This window comes from Bidens hawaiensis, unplaced genomic scaffold (genome assembly GCF_021521415.1).
Source record: "Bidens hawaiensis isolate Kalapana, Puna unplaced genomic scaffold, B.hawaiensis_p1.1 tig00003289_1, whole genome shotgun sequence".
Taxonomy (NCBI): Eukaryota; Viridiplantae; Streptophyta; class Magnoliopsida; order Asterales; family Asteraceae; genus Bidens; species Bidens hawaiensis.
Genome location: NW_027491181.1, coordinates 324,623 through 341,624, shown reverse-complemented (window position 1 = coordinate 341,624; position 17,002 = coordinate 324,623).

Genomic DNA, 17,002 nt, shown 5'->3' with positions numbered 1-17,002 from the left:
ATAAAAAAATATAATTTATAATCAAAATAAAAAACACACCGAAAAATAAAATAAAAAATACATATAAAAATACTAATCTATTCATTATCTTCGTCCTCGTCTTCGTTCTCCTCCTCGTCTTCGTTTTCCTCCTCGTCTTTGTCTTCGTCCCCGTCTTCTACTTCAACAGAATGATTATCCCACACGTGTTGAACCAAATCCGCCTTAAGTTGGTTATGTATCTCACTTGATGTGAGCTCGTGAATGTTTTGCGTTCGTTTTTCTGCGATTAGTTCAGGGAACTGTTCTGGAACGCTTCCTGGTATATAGTGTTGACATATTGCTTTGCCAGTGTCTTCTAAAATCATATTATGCAATATGATACACGTATACATGACATCGCTCATTTTTCCATCGTACATACACGACATGGGTTTTTCACATAATGACAACGTTTATTTAGAACCCTGAAACACCTCTCAATATCCTTTCGCACGGACTCTTGCTTCTTCTTAAAGTATTCTCTTTTTTCTTCGACCGGGTTTTGAAATGTATTGACGATGATCGAGTACTCTGGATATATCCCATCTCCCAAATAGTATCTGAGACGATAGAAGGTATCATTGGCATAATACGGTAAGACCGGTATGCTACGGCTGATGTAATACTCTAGCACAGGGGACGTGTTGAGAACGTTTATGTCGTTGTTGGACCCGACGGAGCCGAAGTAGGCCGACTAAATCCAGAGGTCGTGTGAAAAAATGGCTTGAAGACTAACCGTTGGTACTCCATGGTCACCACGAGTGTATTGGCCTCGCCATGCGTTTGGACAGTTGCCCCACTCCCAATGCATGCAATCTATACTCTCGATCATGCCGGGAAAAGAATGTTTGATTTCGTGTACGTCGTATATGCGAGTCATATCGTTTGAAGTTGGAATCCTCAGATAACGACCATCGTATAGTTGTATTATTCCTATACAAATAAGTTATTAAAAAATATTTATTTTAAAAACAATAATTGATGTAAACAATTTAAATTTTACCGATGCAAAAATTCTCCAACGAGTCTCACGTCGTTTTCTCAGCCATCTTTAAATACTCGTCGTTGATGCCGGTCGTGTTGGCGTATGCGAGGATGCGTAGCGCCGAAGTACACTTTTGGATGTCGGTGAATCCTAAATATCCTCTTGTGTCTGGTTTTTGTTGAAAATACGTATACTCTCGCTCTGTAAGGCCCCACTACTGGTGCCTCACTTTGGACGTTAGATTTACTCATGAACACAGTTCTACAAATCAGAGTTCATTAAAACTTTCGTGGAAACTTTAACTTCAATCTTTTGTTACAAAACATTTAAGCTTTTCTTTAAAACCATACATATTACATCACACTGAAAACATCATTTCTTTCATCTTCATATGTCAGCCGTTCAATCCATGTCATGTGCCCTACTCATGCTAGCTCATTAAATATATTCACCTGCGTGCATACTAAAAGTTAGCTACACTGAGTGAGTTCTAGTTAATCAGACGACATACAATACATACACATATCGTACATACATACATTTCTTGACCTTGTATATAAATATCCATAAGAGGAACGTCACGTAGTATCTATTAAAAGAACTACTACTATTGCCCATGCTATATATTCTCCATAGAAGGAACACTATATATATAATATCCATAGAAGGAACTCCTTATATACTTTCCATAGAAGGAACACTATACTATTTGTCACACCCCAAACCGCGGCCTGGGTGTGTGACACCTATGTTGGTACCACAAGTGTAATTAAATCAGATTTACGTTTAATAGCGGAAGACTTTTATAAACTTGTGGGTTTAAAGTGTAATATTACAAAAGACGGGATTATAAAATACCCGTTTAAGTTATTACAAAAAGTATTAATTGTTTTTAATTACAAACCACCATTTTAATATTTTATAAGTTTATACAAAACAAATCCGAGTCATCGGATATCCATAGCACTTCGTCACTCCAAGCGCTAATTTTGGTCACCTGCAAAATGTAAGAAAGCAACGAATGCTGGTGAATATGCAGACGCTAAAAATATTTTCTTTACTTAATTACCCCTCGAGACTACGTAGGCCTCGGCCCAACGTGGCTTAGGAATAATCAAGTTAAAACAATACAATTTATAAACTCAAGTCTCTATACTCGGTTCCCCCAGCGAATCACCGAGCGTTCGACTAGTTGAGTGCCTGTATGAGTACAAAAGGTCATACTCCCCGCAGGCGAGCGTAATTGTGACCAGGTGTGGTGTGCCCATCACATATGAAAGGATCCAGACAAACGTACAAGATAGCCTGAGGCCAGTATTTATACCCTTGTTTATAAATGTTTTAGAAACACTTAGTCTCATGTAAAGTTTTTCATATAACACGTTGACTCGTTTGAAAACAAGTTTGTAAATCTTTGGGGCGTATTCACCTTTTTCAATTTGCATCGGCTTCAGCACCGTCCAAGGGTCTTTCCCGTTGCTATCTCGCACCTATAGTACGAGTATAACCAATTGTTAGTCGGATGTACAATCCGGCTTAAGACCTTTAGTCTTATTTTATAAACTTTACCTCGATGAATCTTTAGTTCAAAATCTCTTTTTACTTTAAAACCTTTAGTTAGAAAGTATTTTATAAACCTTTGGTTTATTTGTAAAGCCCGACGTTTCTTCTTCTCTAAGAAACGTATTCTTTTTCTTTATTATTTAAGAATAGTTATTTATTGCTTAATAATATTTCCATAACAAAGAATATATATACTTACACACACACACACACATATATATATATATTTATCAATAATCTTAATTATATTCTTTATTCTTTGATATGTGGGTGGAGGGTGGCACGAACTTCGAGGAATGAACACGTAGATCGAGGAAATCGGGCACGCTTTTCGAGGTGGATCGAGTGTATGGATAAGGATTCTAGAGAGATGTTAGAGAGAGATTGGATGGCTGGATTTTGGTGTGAGAAATGGAGATCCCGGACTTGCTATTTATAGACAAAATTTTGGAACCCATCGTGATACGCGATGGCTTCCTGGGCACCCGTCGCGTACTGTGACGTAGCCCCGGACAGTCACCATATAGGTCTGCCACGTGTCGCCATGTGGCAGACGGTGTGCCACGTGTTGACACGTGGCGGGGCGACGTGCCACGTGTGGCCACGTGTCGGGACACGTGGCTGACGGTGTGCCACGTGTGGACACGTGACAGAGCTTGTGCCAGAGGTGTTAGGCCACGTCATTGCGATACGCGATGACGTTGGTTAACAGCGATAGCGTATCGCTGTTAACCCCTTCTAGAACCTTTTTGACCAAGCCCTTCGCGATACGCGAGGGGCTTGTCCTTTGTCCCGTCGCGTATCGCGATAGGACAAGAAAACAGAATTTTTGTTTTAAACCCTAAGGTTTGGAATTTTGGCATTTTTGGTCCTTAGTCTTTGAAAAATTAATTTGAACTCGAAATTTTCTCGATGTTACATCCTCCCCACCTTGAAATAAATCTATTCCTCGAGATTGCTTTACAAGAACAAGTGGGAGGTATTTCTTTCTCATTTCTGATTTGAGTTCCCATGTATACTCGGGCCATCTTCGTGAGTCACATTTAACCTTTACAATTTTTAATGTTCGTCTTTTCAATTTCTTTAATTTCGAATCTTCTATCTGAATTGGTTTCTCAACAAATTTTAAGTTTTCATTAATTTCAACATCTTTTAATGGCATCGAAAGAGATTCGTCGGTCAAGCATTTTCGCAGATTTGAAACATGGAATACATCGTGTATCCCTTGCATTTCCTCGGGTAGTCGCAATCGGTATGCAACAGTGCCAATTCGTTCAAGTACCTCGAAGGGTCCAACGAATCGAGGACTTAGCTTTCCTTTCTTACCGAAGCGAACAACGCCTCTCCAAGGCGAGACTTTCAAAAGAACTTTGTCACCAACGGCTTACGACGGACATCGGCGTAACTCTTTTGGCGATCACGTGCAGTCTTAAGTCGTTCTCGGATTTGAAGGATTTTGTCGGTGGTTTCTTGGACTATCTCGGGTCCAGATAATTGATTGTCTCCGGTTTCAGACCAACACACGGGCGTTCTATACTTACGACCATATAACGCCTCGAATGGTGCGGCTTGAATACTTGTGTGATAGCTATTGTTATATGAGAATTACATTAGGGGTAAGTGGTCATCCCAACTTACACCTAAGTCAATCACACAAGCGCAGAGCATGTCTTCCAACGTTTGGATTGTCCTTTCGCTTTGCGCATCAGTTTGTTGGAAGCTTTTCCAGAAATGAGACGTTAAACGACTGTCTCGATCAGAGATTATAGACAGCGGTACTCCATGCAAAGCAATGATGTTGTTCACATAAATACGCGCTAGTCTATCCATTAAGTACGATTCATTGATGGGTATGAAGTGTGTGGACTTTGTTAAGCGGTCCACAATTACCCAAATAGCATTATGTTAACGAGTCGTTTTAGGGAGTTTGGTAATGAAATCCATGGTGATTAACTCTCACTTCAGTACGGGAAGTTCAGGTTGCTGGAGCAATCCCGAAGGCTTTTGGTGTTCAGCCTTGACTTTCAAACATGTTAGACATTTCGCAACATGCAAAGCGACATCCCTTTTCATCCCATTCCACCAATAGTTTGCTTTGAGATTATGGTACATTTTGTCGCTCCCGGGATACATCATATATTTGGATTTGTGAGCCTCGTTCAAAATTTCTCACGTAAGTCCCCAACGATTGGTACCCAAATTCTATTGCCGAGTCTAAGGATACCATCGTCACCCTTGACTAGCGAGTCAATGGTGCCGTTACATTTTTCGTCAGAGATTTGGTTTTCATTGATCGCTTGAGTTTGGGCAGATTTGATTTGTTCGAGTAAATCGATTTGAAGTTCTAGATGCAACGCTCAGACTCTTTTGGGCTTTTCGTGCTTCTTGCGACTTAAGGCATCAGCTACAACGTTGGCTTTGCCTTCATGGTAAACAATCTCGCAGTCGTAGTCGTTGAGAGTTTCCATCAATCGTCGTTGGCGCATGTTAAGCTCTTTTTGATCAAAGATATGCTTTAAGCTTTTATGATCAGTGTACACAGTAAATCTTACTCCATAGAGATAGTGCCTCCATATTTTAAGTGCAAAAATTATGGCGCCTAACTCTAGATTGTGAGTCGTATAGTTCTTTTCGTGTACTTTGAGTTGACGAGAGGCGTAAGCGATTACTTTCTTGTGTTGCATTAGTACACATCCCAAGCCGGAGTGAGATGCATCACTAAATACAACAAAGTCCTCAGTACTTCTGGCAAGGCCAGTATATGTTCTTGGGTGAGCTTTTGTTTGAGTATATCGAATGCCTCTTGTTGTTTTGCTCCCCATTCATAATTGATATTTTTTCGAGTCAAAGAAGTTAGGGGAACAACAATTCAGGAAAAGTTTTCAATAAACCTACGGTAATAGCCGGCCAAACCTAAGAAACTTCTGATCTCGGTTGGTGATTTTGGGATCTCCCACTTAGAGATAGCTTCAATCTTAGCGGGATCGACTTGAATACCGTCGACGTTGATGATGTGACCAAGAAATTGTACATCGTGTAACCAGAACTCGTATTTTGAGAATTTAGCATACAACTTCTCGGTTCTAAGAATATCAAGTAAGGTTCGGAGATGGACTTCATGATCAGCCTTATTCTTAGAATAAATAAGTATGTCGTCGATGAATACGATAACAAATTTATCCAAGTAAGGCTTGCATATACGATTCATCATGTCCATGAATGCGGTTGGCGCATTAGTAAGTCCGAATGGCATAACGGTGAACTCATAATGGCCATACCTTGTTCGAAAAGCGGTTTTTGGGATATCCTCGGATTGGAGTTTGAGTTGGTGATAGCCGGAACGTAGATCGATTTTCGAAAAGAAACTAGCACCTTGAAGTTGGTCAAAACGATCATCGATTCGAGGTAGTGGATAACGATTTTGATTGTGACTTTGTTCAACGCACGATAATCGATACACATACGCATGGATCCATCCTTCTTCTTGACGAATAAGATTGGTGCTCCCCATGGTGACGAATTCGGTCAAATGAAACCTTTCTCAAGCAGCTCATCGAGTTGTTTCTTTAATTCTTTCATATCGGTCGGAGCAAGACGGTATGGTGCCTTTGCGATCGGAGTAGTACCGGGAATAAGATCAATCCTAAACTCTACTTCACGATCGGGAGGGATTCCGGGGAGTTCATCAGGAAAGACATCATAAAAGTTGGAGACTACAGGTACGTCCTTTATCTCCTTTGGCTTTGACTCTTCAGTGACGTAGGCCATGAATGCTAAGCATCCTTGATTTAAACATTTGTTAGCCCTAATCATTGAAATTATGCTGACTTGGCCAGCGTCTTTGTCCCCTTCAATTCGAATGGTTCGTTCATCGGGGGCTTGAAGTTCAACAGTTTTGCTATTGAAAATGATATGAGCATGGTTATCAGATAACCAATCCATACCAAGTACAATATCAAAACTAGCAAGTGCCATTGGTAAGAGTTGGATATGCAGAATATAACCGGCTAAATGAATTTTTCCGTTTTCAAGGGCTTCGGAGATCTTAACGATTTCGCCACTAGCAGTCTCGACGCTTAGAGTTTTATTTAACTTTGTTAAAGGTTCGTTTAATAGACTACAAAAGCTATAATCTATAAAACTTAGATTGGCACCCGAATCAAACAAAACTCTAGCATAGGTGTCGTTGACTAGAAACGTACCAGTGATGGTTTCCGACATTTCAGCGGCCTTTTTCGTGTCAAGCATGAAGACTCGTGCATTTACCTTCTTGTTCTGGACACTTCCAACCGCACCACCAATCGCGGGTTTGTTCTTTGGGCATTCGAAACTAAGATGCCCCATCTCTTTATAGTTGTAACATGTCATCTTCTTCTTCCAGCAGTCAGCAGCAGCATGGCCCGGTCTTTGACATGATTCAAACACGGTTGTTGAGGCATGTCGGCAGTGCCCTCGGTGACGTTTTCGGCATGTCTTGCAGAATGGTGCATTCGAGTTAAACCCAGATCGACTTTGATTTGCGCATTTGCCTTTGTAGTTGGCGCCTCCACGTGTTCTCCCTTGAGTTGTCGTCGTTGAAATCTTCCTGCCCTCTTCCTTGTTGCGGACCATTCCGCCCATCAGGTAACCAGCTAACTCCATTGCAGAGTCAGCGGTTTGAGGTAAATGAGACCTCACCATATCACGGATTTCCCTCAGCAATCCCCAAATATATCGTGTAACTTTGTTGGATTCAGGATTAACCAGCTGGGGAACCAAACGACAATATTCGTGAAACTTGGTGTTGTATTCACGAAGATTCGTTCCCACGACCTTATGATTGAGAAATTTAGTTTGGATTTGATCGGTTTCATGCATGGGACAAAATTTTGCCATTACCATCACCTTGAACTCACCCCAAGACAGATTGTACATCACTTCTCTTCCTTTGCTCACAATCATCGTATTCCACCACTCAAGTGCTTCTTCTTTGAACATGAGAGCAGAATATTGGATTTTCTCCTCATTGGAACACTTGCTCGTTATAACAATCGTCTCCATCTCTTCAAGCCACCTCACGGTTGTGATGGCTCCTTTGTCACCATGGAACTCCTTTAGTCCATAATACTTGAAATATTTAAACGAACAACCACTAATCTTAAGTTTCTTGAATTCTTGTCTAACTCCTTCATCAGCATTCGATTCATAAACACTTTATTCGACATGGGAGGGTTTCGGACGAGATTTCACGGATTTTCGGGAAGGATTAACGGAATGAGAATGTTTTGAGTTTTTCGATTGGGACCTAGCCATAGACTCTTCCCTAACTGCATCTTTTATCATCTTTTGTATCTGACTCATGTATTTTTCAGGAATTGGGTCATCTTGTTTATTTACGGGGTCTTTCCCCTTTTCTTTTCTCATTTACTTCTCTTTTCAGGCATTCTCATTGTTGTTACTTTGTTTAGACATTTTTATCTTTTTCTTTTTCAATATATCTGAAATTAACAAATTTCTTTTCTTAATACAACATTTATTTCACATTCACATATATATCACATAAGTATATATATATTTGTTTTACAACACACACACACACATATATATATATCATTTGATATATATATATATATATATATATATTATCCTCTCTTTATTTCAAGAACGTCTCAACGTTCTTGTTATACACTTATATCACATCACACATAAGATTATATTACACATATAACTTCTACTTCACATCCTTCATCAACACCACTTCAATCTTTCATAAACTTTCTCACAACCTTCGTCAACTTATTGCATTTGCGAAGAAGCGTCTCTCCTATCTTCTTCTTTTTCTTTCCTTCAATGGCCATCTTTTTCCTCCAATCGTCCGACTCGTGCAGGGCGCGGTCCAGGTGTTCCTCATATGACTATGGAACTTCATGGGGGTATCCATACCTCGGAGGTGGGTCGCGGAAACCCATTGTCGCCATTTCATAATGATTCCTTGGTTCGGTATGCGGAGATGTTGTCACGTCAGATGGGTAGTGGAAAAATGCTTCAGCAGCCATGTTTTGTTCTTGGATCTCATTAGCTTGCTCTTCAATTGATGGAATCTCTCCTTGGAATGGTGGGAAGCTTGATGATTCTTGGTTCTTTAGGTTCTCGAGGTATTGAACATAAGGGTCAACAGAGCCATAGCTTACGTTTTGGGAAGTGAGTGATTCCTCCATTGGTGTTGATATCTCGTTAGGATTTTCAGGGTACTCCTCTTCCGGTTCTTCCTCAGTTTCTTTATCTGGATCCTCCTCCTCCTCTGGGTCCTCTTATTCTGGGTCCTCTTCCTCTGGATCCTCTTCTTCCATTTAATCAGTCTCCTTTGACATTGTGGGCATGCGGAAGTTCATCTACGGCATCATTACCCTCATTTTAGGCTTACGAGAGGGTCCTTCCTTGTTAGAGTGGGAATCGACAGCATCCATGGTAGAAGTTCAGGTATGCCACCTTCGTTGATCTGAGTGACATTGCATCCAATCGGATGAAGGGGATCTCGGTTCCTCCTTGATTGATAGTTGGAAAGGAAGGCATAGGATGGGTGAGGATTTGGTGGTTGGTAAGTTGAAACTCCAGTTGAGTAAGGTGGTATCTATGACGGTTGATAAGTGGGGATTTTTGATGGATGGTATGTGGGGATCTCCGATGGATGGTACATGGGTATTGTTGGTGGATGGTAGCTAGAGTGCCTTGGTGGTTCATTTCCTTGTTTTGGTGGGCTATCAAGAACTTTTATTGGGTAGTGCTTGGATCCGGGGTAGTATACAGGTTTTGTTAGGTCATGATCTATATCTTGATCAAAGTATGCTTCATAGTAACCTTCACTCATATTGTCCTCGGGGAACGGTTCAGCGATTCCAGCTTCTTTAGCCTTGTGCACAAAGTTTGCCATCATGTTCTTGAATGACATCTAATAAATTTTAGGTGGTTTAGAATGAAGAGGGAAAGAAAAGGTTTACCAGCCTATCTTATCCCTATTTCAAATAAACAATTAATTCCTATTACTTGGATCGAAGCTTAGGTATTATCTTGTAATACCTAATTCGCTAAGATCGATGGCTCTGATACCAACACTTGTCACACCCCAGACCACGGCCTAGGTGTGTGACACCTATGTTGGTACCACAAGCGTAATTAAATCAGAGTTACGTTTAATAGCAGAAGACTTTTATAAACTTGTGGGTTTAAAGTGTAATATTACAAAAGACATGATTATAAAATACTCGTTTAAGTTATAACAAAAAGTATTAATTGTTTTTAATTACAAACCACCATTTTAATATTTTAAGTTTATAAAAAACAAATCCGAGCCATAGGATATCCATAGCACTTCGTCACTCCAAGCGCTAATTTTGTTCACCTGCAAATGTAAGAAAATACGTCAGCAACGAATGCGGGTGAATACGCTGACGCTAAAAATATTTTCTTTACTTAATTACCCCTCGAGACTACGTAGGCCTTGGCCCAACATGGCTTAGGAATAATCAAGTTAAAACAATAAAATTTATAAACTCAAGTCTCTGTACTCGATTCCCCCAGTGAATCACCGCAGCGAATCACCGCAGCGTTCGACTAATTGAGTGCCTATACGAGTATACTAGGTCATACTCCCCGCAGGCGAGCGTAATTGTGACCAGGTGTGGTGTGCCCACCACATATGAAAGGATCCAGACAAACGTACAAGATAGCCTGAGGCCAGTATTTATACCCTTGTTTATAATGTTTTAGAGACACTTAGTCTCATGTAAAGTTTTTCATATAACACGTTGACTCGTTTGAAAACAAGTTTGTAAATCTTTGGGCGTATTCACCTTTTTCAATTTGCATCGGCTTCAGCACCGTCCAAGGGTCTTTCCCGTTGCTATCTCGCACCTATAGTACGAGTATAACCAATTGTTAGTCGGATGTACAATCCGGCTTAAGACCTTTAGTCTTATTTTATAAACTTTACCTCGATGAATCTTTAGTTCAAAATCTCTTTTTACTTTAAAACCTTTAGTTAGAAAGTATTTTATAAACCTTTGGTTTATTTGTAAAGCCCGACGTTTCTTCTTCTCTAAGAAACGTATTCTTTTTCTTTATTATTTAAGAATAGTTATTTATTGCTTAAATAATATTTCCATAACAAAGAATATATATACTTACACACACACACACACATATATATATATATATATATATATGTGTGTGTGTGTGTGTGTGTGTAAGTATATATATTCTTTATTATGGAAATATTATTTAAGCAATAAATAACTATATATATTTATCAATAATCTTAATTATATTCTTTATTCTTTTCTATGTTATGTTTTCTTTTCTTTTATCGAGGTATCGAATATAACCTCGACTTAAGGTTTAAGCCTTTTATAATATTTTATTATTTTATTCATTGGCGCTACGCCTACCTTGTTGGCGTTTGGAAACCCTAATAACTCGAGCAGCACTCCAACGCTGCTTCACCTTTCTTACCTTCTTGAACAAACTTCTCTTCTCGTCACCTTTCTTTCAACACGCCAAACAAATAGACACCAAACTTCAACACTCGTCGTCACGCCTCTTGGGATTCATCGCCATGATATTGGAAAGTAACAAACGCCTTCTTGATATACGGGTGGAGGGTGGCACGAACTTCGAGGAATGAACACGTAGATCGAGGAAATCGGGCACGCTTTTCGAGGTGGATCGAGTATATGGATAAGGGATTCTAAAGAGATGTTAGAGAGAGATTGGATGGCTGGATTTTGGTGTGAGAAATGGAGATCCCGGACGTGCTATTTATAGACAAAATTTTGGAACCCATCGCGGCACGCGATGGCTTCCTGGACACCCGTCGCGTACCATGACGTAGCCCCAGACAGTCACCATATAGGTCTGCCATGTGTCGCCACGTGGCAGACGGTGTGCCACGTGTTGACACATGGCGGGCGACGTGCCACGTGTGGCCACGTGTCAGGACACGTGGCTGACGGTGTGCCACGTGGCAGAGCTTGTGCCAGAGGTGTCAGGCCACGTCATCGCGATACGCGATGACGTTGGTTAACAGCGATCGCGTATCGCTGTTGACCCCTTCTAGAACCTTTTTGACCAAGCCCTTCGCGATACGTGATGGTCTTGTCCTTTGTCCCGTCGCGTATCGATATAGGACAAGAAAACAGAATTTTCGTTTTAATCCCTAAGGTTTGGAATTTTTGGCATTTTTGGTCCTTAGTCTTTGAAAGTTTATTATCTTGAACTCGAAATTTTATCGATGTTACACTATCCATAGAAGAAGCACCACACTATCCATAGAAGGAACACTATGCTATCCATAGTTAAAACATTTTACATTATCCATAGAAAGAACTCTATATATTATCCATAGGAGGAACACTGTAAATAAGCTATTAATTAATGTCCATATAAGGAGCTAATCACTTCTTTCGGCAATACGTGCAATATCCGAAGATCGTTCACGTATCGGAAAGCCTTCATACTTACATTACATACAATATTCATATATTTATTTTTAATCTGACAGTACGTGCAATATCCGAAGATCGTTCACATACCGACAAGCCTTCATCCTTACATTACATACAATATCCATATCTTTATTTATAACCTAACCAGTACGTGCAATATCTGAAAATCGTTCACGTACCGACAATTAATCATCCATACTTTATATACATATCATTCATATCTTCAAACTATCACTCGACGGTACATGAAATATCCGAAGATCGTTCACGCACCGTCAAGCATTCATTTATACATAATCATGTAGGGCATACACTTACCACTTAAGGTAAGTGTATTAACTAATCACATCGAGTATGCACACAGCCCCGAAAACATAACAAGGAATGGGGCTAGAAACTCACCTGAACATAACTTTTGTACATGGGTGGCGGAAAATTTGGTGTTCGATGTCTATCAAGAAGGAGTTGTTGTCGGGTCGGGTCAGGTCGGGTCAATAAGATCTTTTTATTATTATTAAGTCAAGTCATTCTATTTTGAAATTTCAAGTTTATTGTTACTTTTATTTGTATCTTAGATTTCATGAAATTTCAATGTTTTGATTTTAGTTTTATACCAAATTTGTCATCTAATGAAAATAACTTTTGTTAATCTAATACTAATCTAATGAATGTTATAACACTTGTATAAACTGAGAATCTGAAACCTAACATAACGATAAAAGTAAAATAACATATGACATTATTTTTAATAAAAAAACTATAAAAACTAAAATTAGGTTTATTACATTATACAATACATAATAAATTAATCAAACACATTGACCAAAAACTGTTAAAGAATTGATAATTTATTAATTTAAAAAAAGTAAGAAATGACGTAATGATTAACTTGTTTCAACTCTAGGTAATTTATTATTTTAAGAAATTGATAATTTATTAATTTGGGTCAAGTTATTCTAAAATGCAGGTGACATTTTCAATCAGGACGTTGTAGCTTCCCTTCCTTCCTCAGGTGAATGTGCTAAGGTAGGCCCTTTTGACCTTTTAGGAGGAAAGCGAGTTAGCTGGTACGGGCGGACCCAGAAAGAAGAGAGGAGGGTTCACCACCAGTCAAGAAAGGAAAAAAGTTGGTTCAGGATGGCAAGCGCAACCTCTCGCCTAGATCGAGATCCTTGGATAGAAGATCTTAATGCGACCTCTTCGTTATCATATCAAAGCTGCTTTCCACTCTTTTCCCGGGTGGAGCTTCTTTAAACGCAGCAGGCCTCGCGAGTAGTCGAACAAATGGTAATAAAAATGAGAAGTGTTAGAAACCATAAATAATTGACATGTGTCAAGTGGGGACCAAAAGAAAAAGAGTTTAAAGATAATTATACATATTTTCTCTCTTCGCAGCAAGGCACATGTTAATACCTCCATCATTTTAGAACATTTATAACTTTTTCGTATGTTATTTTTTTGAAAAAAATTCATCATAATAACAAGCGTTTATTTATCTTTAATATGAGTATGATTTTTGGTATATAAAATTTATAACAAAAATCACGTCATTGTGTCTTTTCGCACACCATTGTGTCTTTTCGCACATAATTGTGTCTTTTTTCGTCATTGTGTATTTTCGCACACCATTGTGTCTTTTTGCTTATCATTGTGTCTTTTCGCTTATCATTATGTCTTTTTTTGTCATTGTGTCTTTTCGCATACCATTGTGTTTTTTCACTTATAAATGTCTTTTTTCGTCATTGTGTCTTTTTTTGTTATTGTGTCTTTTCGCACACCATTGTGTCTTTTCGCTTATCATTGTGTCTTTTTTCGTCATTGTGTCTTTTCGCACACCATTGTGTCTTTTTTCGCACGCCATTGTGTCTTTTCGCACATCATTGTGTCTTTTCGCCGATCATTGTGTCTTTTTTCGTCATTTTGTTTTTTCGGCATTGTGTCTTTCAACTCATCATTATGTTTTTTTAAATACTAATAACACCATTGTGTAATAATAATAATATGTAAAAATAATGATAAAATAGCAACAAATTATCTAATACATAAAACACAATGATTAATACATGTTACTCCCTCCGTCCCTTTGAATATGTCCTATTTTGAATTTTCAATGTCTTTATTTATAAACTTTGACCTTAATTATATACTTTTTGTGTTATATAAAACTTGATAAAAATTATACCGATAAAAACATTTTTTAAAACATACTCAAATCATATAACTTTCATCAAGTGTTATCTAACGCAAACAAAATTATTTAATGTCAAAGTTTATAAATAAAGACTTTGAAAATTCAAAATAGGACATATTCAAAGGGACGGAGGGAGTACATAATAACTTGAAACGTAAAACACAATGGTAAATACGTATAACACAATGACCTAAAACGTAAGACACAATTGTGAATACGTATAACACAATGGCCTAAAACGTAAGACACAATGGTGAATATATATAACACAATGACTTGAAACGTAAAACACAATGGAAACAACATATTACACAATGACACAATGAACAACAAAAAAAACACAATTAAAAAACCCATTAATTTTTTTTTATTTTTATATAACAATATGATACTCATATTAAAGATAAAAAAACGCTTAGTATTATGGTGAATTTTTTTAAAGAAAATAATGTCGTATAAAAAAGTTATGGACATTTTAAAATGATAGGAGAATTGACATGTGTCTTGCATGTGGAGAGAGAAAGTCAACAAATGTGTGTTATTACCTTCATGCCCTTTCCATCAATTTTTATTTATTAAATTAATCTCAACCATTCAAATTTAAGATGAATGGACTGGATTCCTTCTCACCATTCTTATTTTTGTTGTCCTTTTTATTTTAACTTTACCCTTAATTTTAACACATTGATATAAAACTATCCTCATTCATAATTCAAATCAATCTTCATTATCAAACTAATTTCCCTTACTCTTCCATCTATCCAACATAACCATCTTAAATTTTCACACTCGTTAAACGACCCAACCTTCTCTTTTTATTAAAAGTGATTAGACTATTCACATCGAAATTATTTATTGTAGTAGAATAATGAATATTATTAAAAATCTTGTGCATTCATCCAACATACTTAATACAAATAGATATCCCCATTTTTATTATATAAAAAGTACGTTTTTTGAAAAGCTCCGCTTTTTACAAAATTTATATAGAGATATTCATAAAAGAAAGACAAAAAATAACAAAACACAACTAAACGAGACGGTGTATTTATATTTTTGAAAAAAGTTGCACACTAAAAACTCTTTTAAATGAGTCAATTTGAGTTGTTTTAAAAGTTAAATGAGTTGGTTTGAGTAAAAGGTTTTAACTAAATGAGTCAAAATGAGTCATTTGAAATTCCATCCTTTTACTTTCGGGTTAAAATAGGTCGACAAGTTCAAAGAAATGGGTCGATGTGGGTTAGTGTCCTAAGGAAATGTGACAGGTTTCGGATCGGAACGGGTTTTTGTACAAGACAGGTTTCGGCACGAAACGGGTTTCAGATTGGAACGGGTTCAGTTCAGGTTTCAAGCCAACACGAGTTTTCACTCGTGACGTGTTGGGTTTTGGTTTCTTTTGTTTCTTTCTGTTCGATTCCGGACTCAATTTTGTTCGTTTTTCAGTTTAGTTTTTGTTCGGTTTGAATTCTTTTAGTTTCGTTTTGATTGATTTTTTCGATTTCGATTGATATGGTCCGGTTTTGGCCTTTTGTTTCTATGTTTTATTTTCGTCGATTTTTCGGTTTCGGTTCGATTCAAGGTGGTTTTTTTTTTATGAAACGATGACAACGTAAGAAACATTTTAGCGCTTTTACTTTTTTTGTTTATGATTTATATTTTGAATTATAATTTTTGTATTATTATTTTTGAATATTTTTTTGAGGATTTTTGATCTTAACAGAAAACACCTCAAAAAAATTCAAAAAAATAATTAAAAAAATCATAACTTAAAATATAAATAAAAAACGAAAAATCTAAAAAAACTAAAATGTTTCCGACGTTATTCTGGTTCACAAAAAAATAAAATAAAAAAATAAAAAACCTCAAACCCGGTTCGACCTTAACCTATTTTGACCCAAACCAAAACAACTCTTTTTTTAATTGACCCGTTTTGACCCAAACTCATTATGACCCATACTCGTTTTGACCCATGACTCATTTTGTCACACCCTCAAAATCCACTAACAGAGTTTTACCTTCAGAGGGTGTGAACTAACAGGATCGGAATCATTAGTTACAATCAAACACCATATTAAAAGTTTTCAAAACCGACAAGACATCAAGTCTTAAATGAAATGCGGAAGCGTAAATTGTAAACCAAACAGTTGCGCCACACAGGACGACTTAAAAAACCCAAGTTATCAAGACAAAAATTAAAAGAAGTTTTTTTAAAACAACGGTGTTTAGCGAATGCATGTCCTAAACCGCGCCCCCGCCTCGGTTACCTGAGAATAACATACTAAAAGTGTCAACACAGGGTTGATGAGTTCACAGGTTTATATAAATAAAGTGTTTGTGTTTTTAGCGTTACTAGATAGTGTTATGTCAATTATATATTAATAGGTAGCTAACCTATCAAGCATGTATTACTAAGTGTTCAACACCGAAGCTGACTGTTTATCAATTACCTTGCCACCATGTCAACCACGACCATGGTATTGTGTTAGCCAAGATTACACCCACTCGACCTACAGTCGAGTTTAGAGTTGGGTGGGGCTTGTCAAACCCAGTAGTACTACTCAACAGTGACTCGCTATTATACAAATATTAACCGGTTCGATGTTATGAAGGACTTTGGTTGGTTTGTTTGCCACTTAGCCTTACAAGTGATATATAAAAACTAAACAAAATCTACAGCGTCGGAGTATGTTATCTCTCCCTAATAAAAGCGTTTAAAAAGAGTAAAAAGGGGACGTAAAACTCACTGTTTGCGAAGATAACCAA